Below are 18,117 nucleotides of genomic sequence, written 5' to 3'. Positions count from 1 at the left end.
ACTTTTAGATGTCTTGAATAGGTCCAGTATGATGTATGGAAAAATAAAATTAGCAAAAGTATTTTAGATCCTGCTGGAGACCTTTATTATCATTTGGAAGAAGGAGAAACAACATCTTTAATAATTCAGGCAAAGTATTATGGTTTACTGGGTTAATGAAGAAATATTTATCAAAACATTGATCAAGAATTATTCCTTCTTTTGTTCTTGATATCTATTGTAACAACCCCATTGTTACTGGGATACTGATTATTCATAGGTTTTATATCCTGCCATTCCTCCAATCAGGAGCTCAGGGTGGGTAACAGCATCTATTCTATGTTTTGGAAAGTTGTTTCTTCACTATGCATGTGGACACCTCTTAAGATATCATAACCAAATATTTCATGATAGTTTCTGAGATCAAGCATCAGGTTTTTGTCTATATTTGGATACAATTAAACACCATTTTGGGTTTTTTTGGTTTTTTCAATTAATTTTTATTCCAATTTTCAAAACCAAAACAATACAAAAAGAAAACAACACAAATCAATAACTAGTACAATACAAAAAGAAATATATATATATATATGTAAAAAGAAAGAATATTGACTTCCGATTTGTCATAGTTTAGCTATAAATCTATAATATATAACAAACCTATCTCTTAATAGATTATAAAATCACCTTCCTCCAACGGTTATCTTAGTTGGTTTCAAATCTCATTAACATCATATCATTTTAATCTTCCACAAAAAGTCAAAGAGAAGTTTCCAATCCTTGAGATATATGTCAATCAATTTTTTTTTCTAAATAAACATGCCAATTAATCCAACTCATCAAATCTACTAAGTCCAGTAATTTTAAATCGCTCTTCTGTCATTATCCATATTGGGTCCATCTTCCATCTTCCATCTTTACGCACCCAAAAATCTTGCTGTCATAGTCATATAATAAAAATCTGATAGGAATTTCCTCCATCACAGATATTTTCTTGCCATCAAATCCAAACGTATCACTGAAGTATTGTTGCAAAGCCGCATCTCTGTTCCTCTTTTCCACATGATACACTAGTACATCTCTTGAAGGTTTTTCCATTGACACAAAACAGGGATTAATTCTGTTAACTTTCTCCATTTCAAGTTCCATCAAATCCTTCCAGTCCAAGAATTTTTTTGAACCGATAATATCTTTATCTCCAATCTCTTCAATTCCTTCAGGGACAGCGCTGAATTCCAAACTGTAATATTTGTCTCCAGGATCCATCACAGCCAGGAAATCCAAATCTTTTTTCATGTCCATAATTAAGCCAATCTCCATAGTTTGAACCTTGCCTTTAATTTCTCTTTCATCCTTTTTTTTGTTTTCCAGATCTATCTTTATTCTCCTTTCTCATAGAATCCTGAGTTTCTTTCAGCTCCTGTCTCATTTCGTGAAATTCAATTCTCCACGCTTGTCTATTATTTCTCAGTTCTTGTTTTATTGAGTTAATCCCATTCATTATTTTCTGAAACATGTCTAGAGATAAAGTCCCTTCTTGTACATCCATGATTTTCTTAATTGTCATTCTTAAAGCCAAAGGAACAAAACTCCTTCAATTTTCAATGTCCCAAACGAAGAGCAGCTTATTTCTTTAACCAGTTACAAAGGAGTTAATCTTTCCAACCAACTGACGTCACACGCTAGACAGCCCTTATCTCTTATCTGCCCGGAAGTGTAAGAACGGCTTTAGTTCACAGCGTCGAAATAGCTAGTAGCAGAGAGAATGAGCGATTCGTCAAAAAAAAAGTAGATCAGGAAAAATAGTCCCAGCCATAAATCCAAAAGATTTCTTATCTCTTCCAATCAGAAATCTCTCGTCCGTTGTAATCTTTAAAATGCTATTTTCCATGTCAGCTTTTTGCAATAAAAAAAAAGATAAGCTATTTATATTTTCTTCCCCCTTAGTTCCGTGAATAAAAAAAGGAAAGTCTTACCTCACCTAGGTTATCTCAATTGCTGTTACTTTGACAAATCTCTTTAGCTGTATAGATAAGAAAATGATGAATGTAGACAGAAGGATGTTTGCCTGTTAATCTGTATAAAAAAAAATGGGTCACTTATCCAGCTGAGCTAGCATAAAAATCCTCGCTCTGTCTGAGCTGCTGGAAGACAGACAATTCTGACGAATTCCAGACTCCAACAATCAAAACAAAGCTATGTGGGAAATCTCACGTTTCTTCTTTAACCGGAAGAAATTATTCCCAGTCAGAAAAGAGCCTTCTGACTGAATTTAAACTGGATAAGTTTCATCCAAGACGGAACTCGTCTCAGAGGCTGCACAGGCATAGGGATCCTCCTGGGAAGTCCAATTAAACATCATTTTGGATCAAGATGGCAGACAGAACCTTTCAAAATTGCATGGATTTTAATTACTGATTTCAAAACCAATTTATTTGGTTTCCTGGAATTCCTGAGCAATGCCTAGTAAGTAATAAAATAAAACAATATAGTAATTTAACCATAATTATATAAAACCATAAAAATCATAGACACAATCAAATCTTTACAGAGCTCAGCAGTGACAATATTTGTAACACCATGCCACTAAAAACCTCTTTCCTTCATGATCCAGGACAAATAAAATGGTCTTTAGCTGCCCCTTAAATATTAATAGTGTGCTGTCAGCTGGATCCTAGAGGGAGTTCTGTATGCAGGCAATGGCCTCATTCTGAAGACTCCAATTGTATTCCCTTACTTCCAGCACTGTTATGACAGTACTTCAGAAGATGGAGATGCTAGAAAGAGGCCTATATGTCGACAGCTAGGGTTGCCAGGTGTCTGGTTTTCAACCAGAGACTCCAGATTTTTGGAGTGCTCTCCAGGTGTCCAGGTGAGTCACCTTAATCTCTGGACATGGAGCTTTCATTTTTTTTTTAAAAAAATATTTTCTAGGTGGTCTGGTTCATGAGATATACACCAAGACGTTACACACACCCCACAACTTCAAATAAATGAGCTGAGAGCTGGCTGCTCTAATCCCGCCCTTTCAAGTTTGTAGCCAATAAATGAAGTCAGGGTTGTGATTGACAAGGCAGTAACTACAGCCCTTTGCAACTCAGAAAACTTATTTTTTTCTTGCTTTTGTGAAAACCTCATCAATTGAGTAAGTATATGGCTTTCAGTCTTTTTCTCTCTTGTGTGCAGGAGTGCACTGTTTTGAAAAGTTTCCTAATATGAAGCTTTAATCCAGTACTTGTTTTTCTGGGAGTAAAGCTGCAATGCTAATCCTATATGCCCAGAGTAAACTGTTCTGTTTTGAATTCAACAGGACTTACTTTTGACTAGACATGGTTAGGATTGTGCTGTAAATTGATGAGGCTTTTGAGTGCACATAGCAAAGAATTGTGTTTGTGATGTAAATCTTTCTCTCCCTCTCCAATCCTATTTTTTAAAGCAATTAGGCAGGGCTTACATAGGTATCACTGCTTTTATTATGTAGGAAATTAATACAGTACTGGGTTTTTTTAATGTTCTGCAATGACCAACTGGTTTTGACAATAAAATATTATATAGGCTGTATGTATTTTTACATCTCCAGTGTGTTGGTGTGTATGCAGTCTTTCCAACAATCCTGTGAGGTAGGGTTGCAAACTGGAAACCAAGGTAGCTCACAATAAGAAATAAATCCCTTTAAAATCCAATAACCATAAAAACAAGTATAAACAGTTACAAAACAGCTTAAAGTGGCATGATTCTGAATTTTGAGTTGCGTGAATGAAGTTGCTTATCTCTTGAGGTTGCAGTTCTCTGCATGCTTCCCTGTTTGAATAAGGCCCACTGAATACATTGGGATTTGCTTCTGAGTAAACAAATGTAGGATTGCACTATAAATATCTCTACATGTTGTGTGAATAATAAACATATCTGACAGTCATGCTTATATAAATATTTCTTCATACTATGTCCTGATAAGTATCTGATTTCACACTATGGTTGTACAGTATAACTTTCCCTACATTTTCAGTGTGCCCTTCTTCCTTGGGGTGGTCATGGTTCCCCTCTGTTTTCATCTTGAGGGGCAGATTATGCCCATCGTCACCCAGTAAACGTTATAGGTCATTTCCATTAAAAACATAATTAAAATGATTTACAAGCAGGCTAAGTTTATTAAGTAGATCCACACAAAATGTTTAAAGCACATCCAGCTTACATTTAAAGCACATGGCGTCCCCTAAAGAATCCTGGGAAGTGTAGTTTCCCCCTATTATAGTTACCGCCACCATTAACAAATTACAGTTCCCATGATTCTGTGGTGTGATTCTTGTGCTTTAAATATGTGCTGAATGTCTTAAAATGAATGGTGTGGATTTGCACTAGGTATGATGTGTGTTCATTAGTGAATTGAAAAGAACAATTCTAAAAGATATATTTTTAAACAGGAAAATGTTACAGCTCAGTGGTAGAGCATAGGCTTTGTATGCAAAGGTCCAAAATTCAATTTCTGGAAAAGATTATTACATGGAATCGTGGAGAGCCAATGCTAGTCCATGTCATCAGTACTGAGCTAGATGGCACCAAATGGCCTGAGTAGGTATAAGGCAGATTCCTTTGTTCCTAAAAATGGAAAGAAACCCAAGGGCCTCAGTGACTCTAAAATTTATTTATGTATTTTAATTCCAACATTTATATACCATTTTATGTAAAAAAACCTCAAAGCAGTTTACAGAAAGAATTAAAACAATAAACTTATTGGCAAAAACAGTTAAGCTATGTATTTAAAAATATTCAAAATAATAAAACCAACAATGAGTTAAAAATACATAAAAACATAATAGCTTCTACATGCCTGGGTAGGCTTGCCTAAACAAAAAATATTTTAGCAGGTTCCAAAAAGAATACATTGAAAGCACCTACTAATGTCAATAGGCAAGGGGTTCCTAAGCGTAGGCTCTGCCACACTAAAAGACTGATTTCTTACATGAGCAGAACAAGTACTATGTGTAAAATGGAAAGCACACCTTCAACTTGGCTTCGTAGCAAATCAGCAACCAGTGCAGATTTCAGAGCAGAGCAATTATGTGCTGATAGGGTCTCACTCATGTCAGCAATCACGCCACAGCATTCTGCACTAACTGCAGCCCCCGGGTCAGGTTGTGCAGCATGGGGATTTCTGTGACCTTGGCTAGCTGGCTGCCAGGATTTTTTTAGTTTTGGTTTTTGGTTAGGAATCCTGACTGGTTGTAGGATGCTGAGGTTTCTGCCTTACTCATAGGAATCTTGTTGTGGTTGGTATGGTATTGCATTTAGGAAATCATCACTGTCTTTTCTTTTTCTTTTTGCATTTCATTTAACTCTGTCCTCACTCCTTTTCATCCATAGAAGCAACCACAATGGTTCCATGCACTCCGCTCAACCCCCTTAAACCCAGTGATGATGTGCCTTGTTGTTTGCATGATGGTTTCTTTCTTGCCCAATAGTGGAACAAGATAATTCACATTCTGGGAAGTGTGGCTTCAATTGTTGTTTTTTCCCAATCTACTGCCTATGAAGGTAGACCAAACAATGTGTGTTTTCTCTCTGTCGATTATTCACTGGAATTGGGCTGGCTGTCAAAGTGCATTTATAGCAGCCCACAGGGCAGACAGAAAAGAGTAGAGAAGCTTCTTACTCTTACTCATTTCTCAGACCTCTTTCTGAAGTGAAGGGTCAAATCTGTAAAGAAGTTTGGAGCAGCCATGTTAAAATATAGGGGCAGGGCATTCCAGCCAGGGGGTTGCCAACCCTACTTGGTTATGAATATCTTTGCAGAGGATCTCTGGTCAAGCTTTACCAACAACACAATCCAAACCATATCTACTGCGAAGTAAGTCCTATTGAGTTCTATGGGGCATAGTTCCTTAGTAAGTGTGTTTAGAATTGCAGCCTTCGGGGCATCCATCTTTACTCCTGAGTACACTCCACAACACTAGGCTCCTTTCTTCCTACAATGGCCTTCTGGTGACTGGTCTGGCCTGAGGGCACTTAAAACTGTTTTTGCCAGAAGCAAGTTGGCTAGATTAAATGTTCCCTACCCAGGCTCCATCTTTTAGCTAAGATTTCTATCTTAATTTCCGATCAGAGAAATGTTTTTGTTTGAATTGTATACGTCAAGCAACTGTGGTTGATGCTTAATGTATCATGCTTAATGGCATCACTTGGGCTTGCCCCCATGACATCACTAGGGCCCACCCCCAAAATCTCAGGGTTTGGGATGCTTCTGTCCTTGCAACCTTAACACTGATAGAGCTTCTTGTATTTCAGCAGGGAGGATATTGCACAGCACTAGTGCTATCAGCGAAAACAGCTAAAATTTCTATCTTAATTTCCAGTCAGAGAAATGTTTTTTGTTTGAATTGTATGTCAAACAACTGTGGTTGATGCTTGATGTACCATACTTAATGACATCACTCAGACCCGCTCTTATGACATCACTTGGGCATTCCCCCAGGGCATCACTTAGACACCCCCCATGACATCACAATGGCCCGCCCCCAAAATCTCAGGGTTTGGGATGATTCTGACCTGGCAACTGTAGTTGACATCCATGATTCAATGGGTTAGAATAAAATATCATAGCCCGTTGACATGCCCAGGTTGACTCAGCAGTTTGGCAGCAGGTGACATAAGCGACAAATGGAGTTTCACTCTACTCCAGATTCCATCTTCTGACTAATCACCTCATCCCATCAGCACTTCAGCAGCAGTTCAAATGACTAGTCTCTTTACATGTCCTATGGAACGTCTACTTGGTTACAACCCCCACTTCCTGCCTTCCAGATCATGCCTTGGTTGCATCTTCAGACTGATAGTGCTGACGGTTACAAGTGTTCCTTACATTCTTCAGATATTTTCTGCTCCATATTCAAAGCATAGCACTGGAACATGTACTACCAAAATAAATGGGCCTTGCACTAGCACAGCAGTTGAGGATCAGGAAGTACATGATTCAAAGTTTTTCAGTTACATCTGGTATGGCTGTAAACCCAGGCAATCCCCAGCAGTATCCAGCTCAGAAAAAATATGTAATATTTTATGACACTCTAAAAGCATCAACTTCATATCAGTCTACACACTACATGGAAGTCTCACTGGTAAAAATCAAGCTATTAAATCAACGCGTGAGTACTGCCCCTATATTTTATAAATAATTAATCCAATATAGGGTTTCCTGACATTTATGGACATTTACAGATTAAGTATGTACTTTACTTGGAAGATTGAAGATCTAATCCTCAGAGTGCTTAGCCAAGATTGAGAGGCTTATTTTATTTGCATGAAAGGATTCCATTTTCTACAAACCTTGGTTACTCCATGTCTTTTATGTATGATGTGAAAGCATAGAAATATTAATGGCTTCATCACCCTTTGTCCACACTGGTGAGGTCTCAGGAAAAGGAGAAATACATACATTGACTTGCATTGGGAACATGCACATATCCTGTGGGAGAAATGTGTGAGCTCCCTATTTCCATAACCTGCCATAAGTGTGGAAAGATGACACACAAACCATTACTTCCATATTACATGCCAAAAATGTGAGAAAATGCTCATTATAGAGCAAGACATAGGATGGTCCACTGCAGTTCTCTGCTGATAAAGACACCACAGTAGATGGAGAATTTAGATGTAAAAGGCTTTGGCACAGTTTACATGGAGTTTTCAACTTATAATTCACATATTTAGCCTACAATTCACAGAGCTATCTTGTAGAGAGTATTAATATTTGGGACATTAAGAATTTGGGGATGTTCACTTAGTGAGGTTTGAGTGAATTCAGAGACAGCTCCTAATCAGAGTTGGAGAACTCCTGATGTTGGGGAAGGAATTGGTTTGGTCCTGTTTTACCTTCCTTCTTGTTGTCAGTTTTATGTTCTGCACAGACAGGAGTGACCCATTCCAGTAACATTCTTGTCTTCTTACATTGAAGCGGAATGATCAGAGACAGACAACACAAGTAGTTGTAGTTTTTATTTCCTATCATGGCTAATGACTGTGATCCACCAAGCCCTTATTCCACATGCCTGCACAATGCCTTTCCCACCTGTTCTACTTCATAAGGAGTCTGCCTTGCTAATGTCTATAGAAGGAGGCTAAAAGAAGTGGAACACAGGTGACAAAAGTTAAATGAGTGATCAGAGCATGTTCACAGTGCTCTGATCTTGCCTACAAACCTAAACTTCCAGATACACTAGTGAATCAGATGCTGATTTCATCTCCTTTGCTTTGCACTGCCACACTGGCTCCATTGCTTACTACTGCTGCCTCTTCCTTCTCTGACCCTACTGGGAAAAGCTAACAAAGAACCCTGCCATTAGATGCCCAAGCTTTCCCTAGTCCAGGGATGGGGAACCTTTGGCCCTCCAAATGTTGCAGACTTACCAACTCCCATCAGCCCTGGCTATTAGCCATGCATGGTAGGGCTGATGGGACTTGTAGTTCAGCAACTTCTGGAGGCTTCACCCCTGCCCTAACCTAAAGGTGAGGCAGGTGGCTCCAGTAGGCAGGAGGAAGTGATAGAGTGAACAATGGAGCCAGTAAACTGAAGAGCTTCAACTACGGTTCAGTTTACTACTGCTACATCTGATAGTTGAGATTTGAAAGCAAGACTGGAACAAATCTGATCTGCATTCTCATTTTTAAGTGGTTTTTAAAGTTGTTATTATTATTTTATTCAGCCAGAGTTTCAATGCATTGGTGCTTTGTCTACCCCACAAGATGAGACCAGACAACAGCTTTGTTGTTTTAAGGCATCCCAGGCTGCCTGTTCCCTGCACTTGGAACAGCATCCAGCCCACAAATCATCTAAGCAAGAGTGAAGGAGTAGCTGGTTGCCATTCATGGAACAGTGTAGGCATTTTTTCAGTGTTGTTCCTTATCAGCCTACTCCTACACTGAAGCCTTTAACTGCTTGGTAACCATATGCTGCTGGTCAGCCTGGGAAGGGTATTTGGCTTATCAGAAGTATAGACATCTCAATTTGTACGGTCCAGTGCGCATCTGGAAATAGTTCAAATGGTTGTATTAGTGAGGAGTACCTAAGATACCAACATGCTGGTACGGAGTAGAACTGTGCAAAAATAACCACCTGAAATTATCTACCCTATTTGTGGATGGACATTGGGGGTGGGGAATCATTTCACCAACTTTCTCTAAGAAGAAAAGAAATGCTCTAGCATTTTTTCCCCTGGAGTGGAACTCACCATTAGCAGTGGTAAAGCTTCTTTCTTTTTCCCCCTATGTCTTTTTTTCCCCTGCTGCTGTAAGAGGCAACAGCAGAAATTGTGTTGGCAGCTTGATTACCATTTTGTTTCCTCCACAATGGTCTGAATCTAATGTCATTCTGAATCACCAGAGTGGAGGATGGTGGCCACTACAAAAAAGCTGGAGAAAATTCTGCAAAGTGACCTTCTTTTTCTAGCGAGTAAAAAGAAAGAAAAATATCAGAAATTTTCTTGGAAAAAAATGTCTTCTGAGAAATTTCAGCTCAGCTTTAGTATTATCCTCATCATTGCCCCATAGAGTTCATCAGCCTGGAGAAATGGCCCAATGTGTCTCTTCAAGGAAAAGCCTTTAAATATAGGAACAGAGGAAGCTGCCTTAAACTAATCAAACCATTGGTCCATCTAGCTCAGTATTGTCTACTCTGACTGGCAGCAGTCCCCAGGGTTTCAGACAGGGATCACTCCCAGCTCTACCTGGAGACAACAGGGATCAAACCTCGTACCTTCTTCATTCAAGCCAGATGCTTACTGGTTTACTAGTTTAGATGGGATGAAATTTGATATTTCCTCTAGTACAGGGCGTGGGGTTAGAGAAAATTAATAGTGCTCGGGGGGGTTGCTAAAAAAGATTAGGCAGCAAAGTCAGGCATAACCTCCCTTGCTGTGTGTGGCAGGGGATTAATATAAACCTAGGTCTATTAATTTCAGTGGGTTCACTCTTAGTATGACTAGTATTGGATAAACCCATTGTATTCAGCAAAAGTGACTTTTGTTAAGGTATGTCTTCTGAGGTGAAGTGGCAAAGGTTTTTGTACTCTCAAAAAGACTTTTCTGTACAAAAACCAAAGGGGAAAAAGACCTCACAGCTGCAGAAAAATAAAGATTGTATTGTTTTGTTTTTACATTTATTTCGTTTGGTTCTTATTTGTATTGAACCGTACTGGTATATATTTAGCATTTATGTAAGTGTCCAAAAAGTGTTGTTTTAAAGATATTGTACAACAATGCATATACTAGCATCAAGTGTGCATATAAATCCATATATTAATTAAAATAACATTAAAATGCATTATATTAGGGGAACTTGCTTTGCAAAAATGTGTATAAGCAAAAATTGCATACAAAATGTACGCAAGAAGAGAAATTCACACTAAAATTCTTATGAATCTTCATGAAAACTTTTTTAAAAAATGCAAATTGATGTGGATATGTAGAGTACTAGGCAGACCGTACATATGGGGTGGGATTGCCAGTTCCTTCCCCGGCCTTTCTTTACCCCCCAGCATATGCCGGGTACTCATTTTACTGACCACGGATAGATGGAAGGCTGAGTGGACCTCGACCCCTTTTACCGGAGAGTCGACTTCCTCCTTCCGTTGGAATCGAACTCCGGCCGTGAGCAGAGCTTCGGCTGCGTTACCGCCACTTACCACTCTGCGCCACGGAGAATAACGGAGGATAAATAAGATAACATAAGATAACATAAGTATAAATTAATAGTGAATCACTCTCACATATTAATTTTCAGTCATTTAGTTCAACTGTTCCTTAGCCACTGAAAACTCTGCCCCCTCACAACGAACTTTAGTACCTCCTAACATTTTCTCCAGTCATTGATAAGTATGCCACATCCGTCAGCTGAAGAACACATGTTGGAGGAGGAAATGGTGTGTTCATATGTGGTTTGCCGAATGCTGACTGCTTGTAAAGGGGGTATTCATTGTAAGTGACAGGATATATGAGGGAAAAGAAGTCTGCTGATTTATCTATGAGTAGCACAAAAGTTCATTTCAATCACATTTAGTTTATTCACTGAGTTCCATTCTGAAGGAATGAATTCATTCTGATCATTTCGTCTGTGGCTGATTGAACTCCAACAGATTGCAGTCCCAGAAGAAATTGCTTGGCGTTAAAGAGTTTCAAGTAATTGTTAAACTCCCACATGCCTCAGGGGAGAAAGCATGTCCCTGATTAGAAAAGCATGCAGGAAAAAGTAGGTAGCAGACATGTACTTAATAGGTATGATGCCATTCCAGGGTAGAATACACTGGCCCAATAAGACATTTCTACTCTGAATATTGACCCTATTCATAATAATCATTAGGCATCTCAATATGGAGTCTACAGCTCTTTGAATTGCTCTTAAAATGATATAGGTGCTGTTAAATAAAATATTGAAAAGAATATGAACGAATGCCTAGGAAACTTAATCCCATTCACTCATAATTTCTCATTGAATTATGCACCTCAGACAACTCAACAGCAAATTAAATAGGATGGTTTACTGACAAATCCTATAGCTAGGAAATTAATATTTGACAACTACAAGGACATTGTAATAGCTTTGGTTCATCAAGGAGATTTATGACAGAATCCAGGGGGAACTAACAAACTTTGCGTTTATGGATTTATTTTGCCTCTGCACTATTCACATATAAACCCCAAGGTAAATTAAATTAAAACAATAGGTGCTATACTTACAATACAAGATTCCCGGTGTTATGCAAACAAGCAGTCAATGCTTGATTCAAAAGCTGGGAAAACTGTTTACGTTTGTTCTGGTGTGTGCTTTGTACATCATAGCTATAACTTCAAATGCTAACATCTTGGCTGAATTCATCTTTGAACAATAATTTAAATAAAATATTTATGGACTGCCCCTCCTACAAATCCCAGGGCAGTATAACACAAGCTTTACAAAAGATATAAAATGCCATTTAAAACAATACAGAAGGATCTTTAAAATGACTGGGTCATCTTAAAACCTTAAACCACTGAATAGGCCTGAATAGACACACAAAAATTCTTCAAGAGACAACTGAAAGGGTGCCTGCTGATAGGGTTGTCAGGTCAGAAGCATCTCAAACCCTGAGATTTCAGGGGTGGGCCCTAGTGATTTCATGGGAGCGGGCCTGATGGCATTAAACATGATACTTTAAGCATCAACCACAGTTGCTTGGAGCATACCACTCGAACAAAAAAATTTATCTGATTGGAAATTAAGAGAGAAATCTTAGCTAAATGAGGGTGTTTGTAGATTCAGTGACAGGATCATTCCATCTCACCTGCTTAGAGAGCTTGAATAAGGAACATTTAATCTTATTCTACTTGCTTCTGGCAAGAAGGGTTTAAGTGCCCTCAGGCCAGGCCACTCACCAGAAAGCCATGGTAGGAAGAAGGGAGAGTAGTGTTGTGAAGATGTTAGATAGGAGCACTCAGGAGTAAAGCTGGATACCCCTGAAGGCTGCAATTCTAAACATACTTGCTAAGGGTCTAAGCCCCATAGAACTCAACAGGACTTACTTCTGAGTAGATATGGTTAGGATTGTGCTGTTGGTAAGGGTCCATATCCAAGCAGAGTAGGCAACCCCCTGCCTAGAATGCCCTGCCTGCCTTTTAACATGGCTGCTCCAAAAGTCTTTACAGACTTGTCCCTTCACTGCAGAGAGGGGTTTGAGAAACGAGTAAGAGTTAAGAAGATTCTTTACTCCTTCCTGCCTACTCTGTGGGCTGCTATAAACTCACTTTGACAGCCAACCCAATTCCACTGAGTAATAATTGGCAGAGAGAAAACACACATGGTTTGGTCTACCTTCACAGGCAGTAGATTGGGAAAAACAGCAATTGAAGCCACATTTCCCAGTATGTGAATTCTCTTTTACTACTATTGGGCAAGAAACAAACCATCATGCAAATAGCAAGGTGCATCATCAGTGGGTTTAAAGGGGTTGAGCTGACCACATAGAACCACTATTGTTGCTTCTATGGATGTAAGGGACTAAGGTCAGAGATAAATGAGATTCAAACAGAAAAAGAAAAACACAAGACAGTGATGATCCCTACTTGCAACACCATACCAACCACAACAAGATTCCTATAAGAAAGAAAACTCAGCATCCCACAACCAGTCAGGGTTCCTAACCAAAACTAAAAAAAATCCTGGCAGCCAGTCAGCCAATGTCACAGACGTCCCCATGCAGCACAACCTGACCCGGGCACTGCAGTTAGTGCAGAATGCTGTGGCATGATTGCTGACATGAGTGCGACCCTATCAGCGCATAATACCTCTGCTCTGATGCCTGCATTGGTTGTGAATTTGCTACCAGGCCAAGTTCAAGGTGTGCTTTCTATGTTACGGTTGCCACATAGTACTTGTTCTGCTCTTGTAAGAAATCAATCATTTAGTATGGCAGTACTTACATATTTTATGTTGTAAAAATATATAAATAAATTTTGGAGTCACTGTGGCCCTTGGTTCTCTTTGCTATTTTGTACCAACTCGGGCCATTTGGTACCATCTAGCTTACTGATGGTATTGACTAGCATTGGCTGTCCAGGATTCCAGGCAATAGTCTCTTCCACAGATTGAATTTTGGACCTTTGCGTACAAAGCACGTGCACTACCACTGAGCTACACCCCTGTTTAAAAATGTATCTTTTAAAATTGTTTTTTTTAATTCACTAATGAATGCACAGCACGCTAGGGCAGATCCACGCCATGCATTTAAAGCACATTCAACATACACATGAATCCCACTACAGAATCCTGGGAACTGTAGTTTGTAAAGGGTGGTGGGAACTATGTGAGGGGGAAACTATACTTCCCAGGATTCTTTGAGGGAAGTCATGTCCTTTAAATAGCATATGGGCAGCCAGTGCAGATGTATTAGCAGGTGTCATATGCTATCATCTGCCAGCATCAGCATTCTGCACTAGCTGAATAAGTGATACTTTATATTTGGAGATTATAACTTTATAAAAAAAAACCCTGTTTTGTTAGTTCATAACTTATTCTTCCATGACAGAAGGAGGAAAAAGGAAACAATACACTTATCACCTTCTTTCTTCCGAGACCTAAATATACATCCATTAAATGGATTACATAAATATGGCTGAATAGAGAATGATGGAGACCTTGATTACCTGGACCAAAATTATTCTCACTCCTTGTTTGAACAAGACAATTTATACAAATTGCTGCTTCGATGTAATCTGTTTGGATGTCATAGAAAGCATGCATCAATGATTTAAGTCTACCACTCTTGCTAATGTTACGTATCTGTAACTGTAACATTTCTTTGAATGTTATGATCGCCATGGGCAAGGATGAGATGGGGCCTGCACATATGCATGTTTTTTCTAATGCTTACTCATCCCAGAAGTGAAGCCATATAGTATAATTCTATAGACTTCTACTCAGAATTACGACACAATGAATTCAATGGAGCCTAAAACATGTTATTTATTTATTTATTTAATTTAATTTATATACCGCCCTAAGCCCGAAGGCTCTCTGTGCAATGTCATTGCATTGGCACATATTCTTTTGTTGTTCATCATCCCTGTTCTGTTATTCCTTTCCTTCCATTTCTTGTTTCTTCCATAAGAAACCTTCTGTCAAAATTTAGATTTTAAGTTCCTTGGGGAGGGACCTGTCCTTTTCATTGTATTATATTAATATGCATATACCACTTACTCAGGCAAGAGACCTGTAAGTGCTTTACAAAAGGCAATCTAAAATATTAACTGAAAACACCAATAAAAGCAAACATTAAAAACAAGTTACATAGAAAAATAATATTAAAATATGAAATAAAAAGTGTGTGTGTGTATATATACAAGAGCCGGTGTGGCATAGTGGTTAGAGTGTTGGACTATGACCTGGGAGAGCAGCGTTTGAATCCCCACACAGCCATCAAGCTCACTGGGTGCTCTTGGGCCAGTCACTGCCTCTCAGCCTTAGAGGGAGGCAATGGTAAAACCACCTCTGAATACCACGTACCATAAAAACCCTCTTCATAGGGTTGCCATAAGTCGGAATCGACTTGAAGGCAGTACATTTACATTTTGCATATATGTATGTAAAATTCATATGTTTAAATTGCATGCTAGAACAAAAAGGGTTTTAGCAGGCACTGAAAACAATATAGAAAAGGTGCCTGCCTAATATCAATGGGCAGGAAGTTCCAAAGTGTAATTGCTGACACACTAATGGATCAATTTCTTGCAAGTACAGAACAAACATTATGTGGTACATGTAAAAGTGCCAGTACTGCAGATCTAAGTGGTTGAGTGGGCACATATGGGATGAAGAGATCCTTCAAGTAACTTGTATTACATTACTCTCCTAAGCTTTATGCACATTGGTGGCTTTTAATGCAATTAACTTGTTTTTAGATCATTTTTAAAATCATTTTTAAAATGTCAATTTAAATATTATGCTGCTTTTATTTATATTTTACTAATGTACACGATGCAAATAATGCCCCATATCAACCACAACTTTCACTGAGTGCTAATGAGAAGAAAGAAAGAAAGAAAGAAAGAAAGAAAGAAAGAAAGAAAGAAAGAAAGAAAGAAAGAAAGAAAGAAAGAAAGAAAGAAAGAAAATATATAGATTGTCCCTTGCCAAGTGAGGCTTGCTGCCAGTGCCAATCAGCTGAACAGCACTAAAACAAGCCCTACAAGGACTGGCTGCACTAAGAGTTTGCTATCATGAACTCCATAGTGCTGCCTGATCAGCAATGACAACAAGCCCCACTGGGATTGGCTGGACTAAGGACCTCCTATTTGAGAACTTCCTACTGCAGCTATTCCCTGCCCAAAACCAGACTTACCATTAGTGCTGATCAGCTGAGGTTCTACTATTAGTAACTAGTGCAAAGCTAACAGTAAGCCCCACAGTGATCGGCTGCACTACAGAATTCCTGATCAGAAACTCCCTTGTGCAGTCAATCCCTGCTTTTGGCAGGGATCTTCCATTGGTGTAAAGCCTTAGTTCAGGCCAGGCTGCAAAGAAAGAAAGGAAAGAATGGAGATCACACTTAAGAGTGTTCTTCTGATTCATAGAATAGTAGAGTTGGATGGGGCCTGTAAGGTCATTGGGTCCAACTCCCTGCTCAATGTAGGAATCCAATTTAAAGCATAATAGAATCATCAAACAGTAGATTCTTTCCTTTAAAGTTGGGCCACCTGACATCAAAAAGGTATGCCTGTAAAAATGGCCCAAGAATCCAGCCCACCAGCCTAATCTGTTCCCAGCTCCTGGTCTATACGAACAGTACTTTTTTCATGCACTCTGAACTAGAATTACCAGGTCTCCGGTTTTCGGCTGGAGTCTCCGGTTTTTGGGGGGCCCTCCGGCTCTCCGGCTAGTACCCCTTAATCTCCAGACTCTCAGCTTCAATTTTTAAAAAATTAAGTTTCTAGGTGGTCTGGTTCCCGAGATATACACCAAAACGTCAGCCGCCCCCCGCGACTGTTTAATCTATTTAACTGATATGACACAGAAGTTGGTTCCCAGTTCCCAGTTCCTTATTTGCTTGAAAGTTCAAAACACTAAAAAAGAAGAGTTGACAACTACAACAACTTCAAACCAAAATTAACATTTCTCTGAACCCCGAAATATATGTTGGGGTACCCTGTATGATATATCACTGTGATCGGGGGACTCTCCCCATCAAGAATAACAATACATTTATGCAATCAAAATAATCAGGCTTCTGATATTATCATAAATGCACAATTATGTCATAAAATCATAAAAAATAAGTAACTGGGGGTGCCCACCCCAACCTCTGCTCTGGGACAGGACAAATCATATACCCCAGGAAAGGGGAGGGTGTCCTCTATGAGATGCCACTGCGTCCCACCTGGCCCAGAGCTTCTGCTGGGTGCAGGGGAAGGATGAGGGCATCTATGCAAAATCAAAGCAGACCAAAACATACAGGAAAAAATAAGTAATTGGGGGTACCCACCCTCAAATCTGCTCTGGACCAGGACAAATCATATACCCCAGGAAAGGGGAGGGTGTCCTCTACGAGATGCCAGTGCATCCTGTCCAGTCCAGAGCTTCTGCTGGGCACCGGGCACGCACGGGTGCATCAATGCAAAATCAAAATAGACTAAAACACATAGAAAAAAATAAGTACCTGGGGGTACCCACCGCAAAATCTGCTCTGGGACAGCACAAATCATATACCCCAGGAAAGGGGAGGGTGTTCTCTATGAGATGCCACTGTGTCCCTCCTGGCCCAGAGCTTCTGCTGGGCGCAGGGCACAGAAGAGGGCATTTATACAAAATCAAAGCAGAAAAAGACATACAGGAAAAATAAGTAATTGGGGGTGCCCACCCCAAACTCTGCTCTGAGCCAGGACAAATCATACACCCATGAAATGGGAGGTTGTCCTCTATGAGATGCCACTGTGTCCCGCCTAGCCCAGAGCTTCTGCTGGGCGGAGGGGAAGTATGAGGGCATCTATGCAGACAGAAAGGGTAGAGAATCTTCTTACTCTTCCTCATTTCTCAGACCTCTTTCTGAAGTGAAGGGTCAAATCTGTAAAGATGTTTGGAGCAGCCACATTAAAAGATAAGGGCAGGGCATTCCAGGCAGGGGGTTGCCAACCTGCTTGGATATGGATGTCTTTGCAGAGGATCCCTAGTCAAGCTTTACCAACAGCACAATCCAAACTATATCTACTCAGAAGTAAATCCTGTTGAGTTCTATGGGGGCTTAATCCCTTAGTACGTGTGTTCAGAATTGCAGCCTTCAGGGGCATCCATCTTTACTCCCGAATGCTCCCATCTAACATCTCCACAACACTAGGCTCCTTTCTTCCTACAATGACCTGGTGAGTGGCCTGGCCTGAAGGCACTTAAACCCTTCTTGCTGAAAGCAAGTAGGCTAGATTAAATGTTCCCTACCCAGACTCCATCTTTTAGCTAAAATGTCTAGCTTAATTTCCAGTCAGATTTTTTTTAATTGTACACGCCAAGCAACTGTGATTGATGCTTAATGTATCATGCTTAAAGACATCACTTGGGCCCGCCCCATGACATCACTCGGGCCTGCTCCATGACATCACTTGGGCCCACCCCTAAAATCTCAGGTTTTGG

The sequence above is a fragment of the Rhineura floridana genome, chromosome 8 (assembly GCF_030035675.1).
Source record: "Rhineura floridana isolate rRhiFlo1 chromosome 8, rRhiFlo1.hap2, whole genome shotgun sequence".
In the NCBI taxonomy this organism is placed as follows: Eukaryota; Metazoa; Chordata; class Lepidosauria; order Squamata; family Rhineuridae; genus Rhineura; species Rhineura floridana.
Note: the sequence above shows the minus strand (reverse complement) of the source record.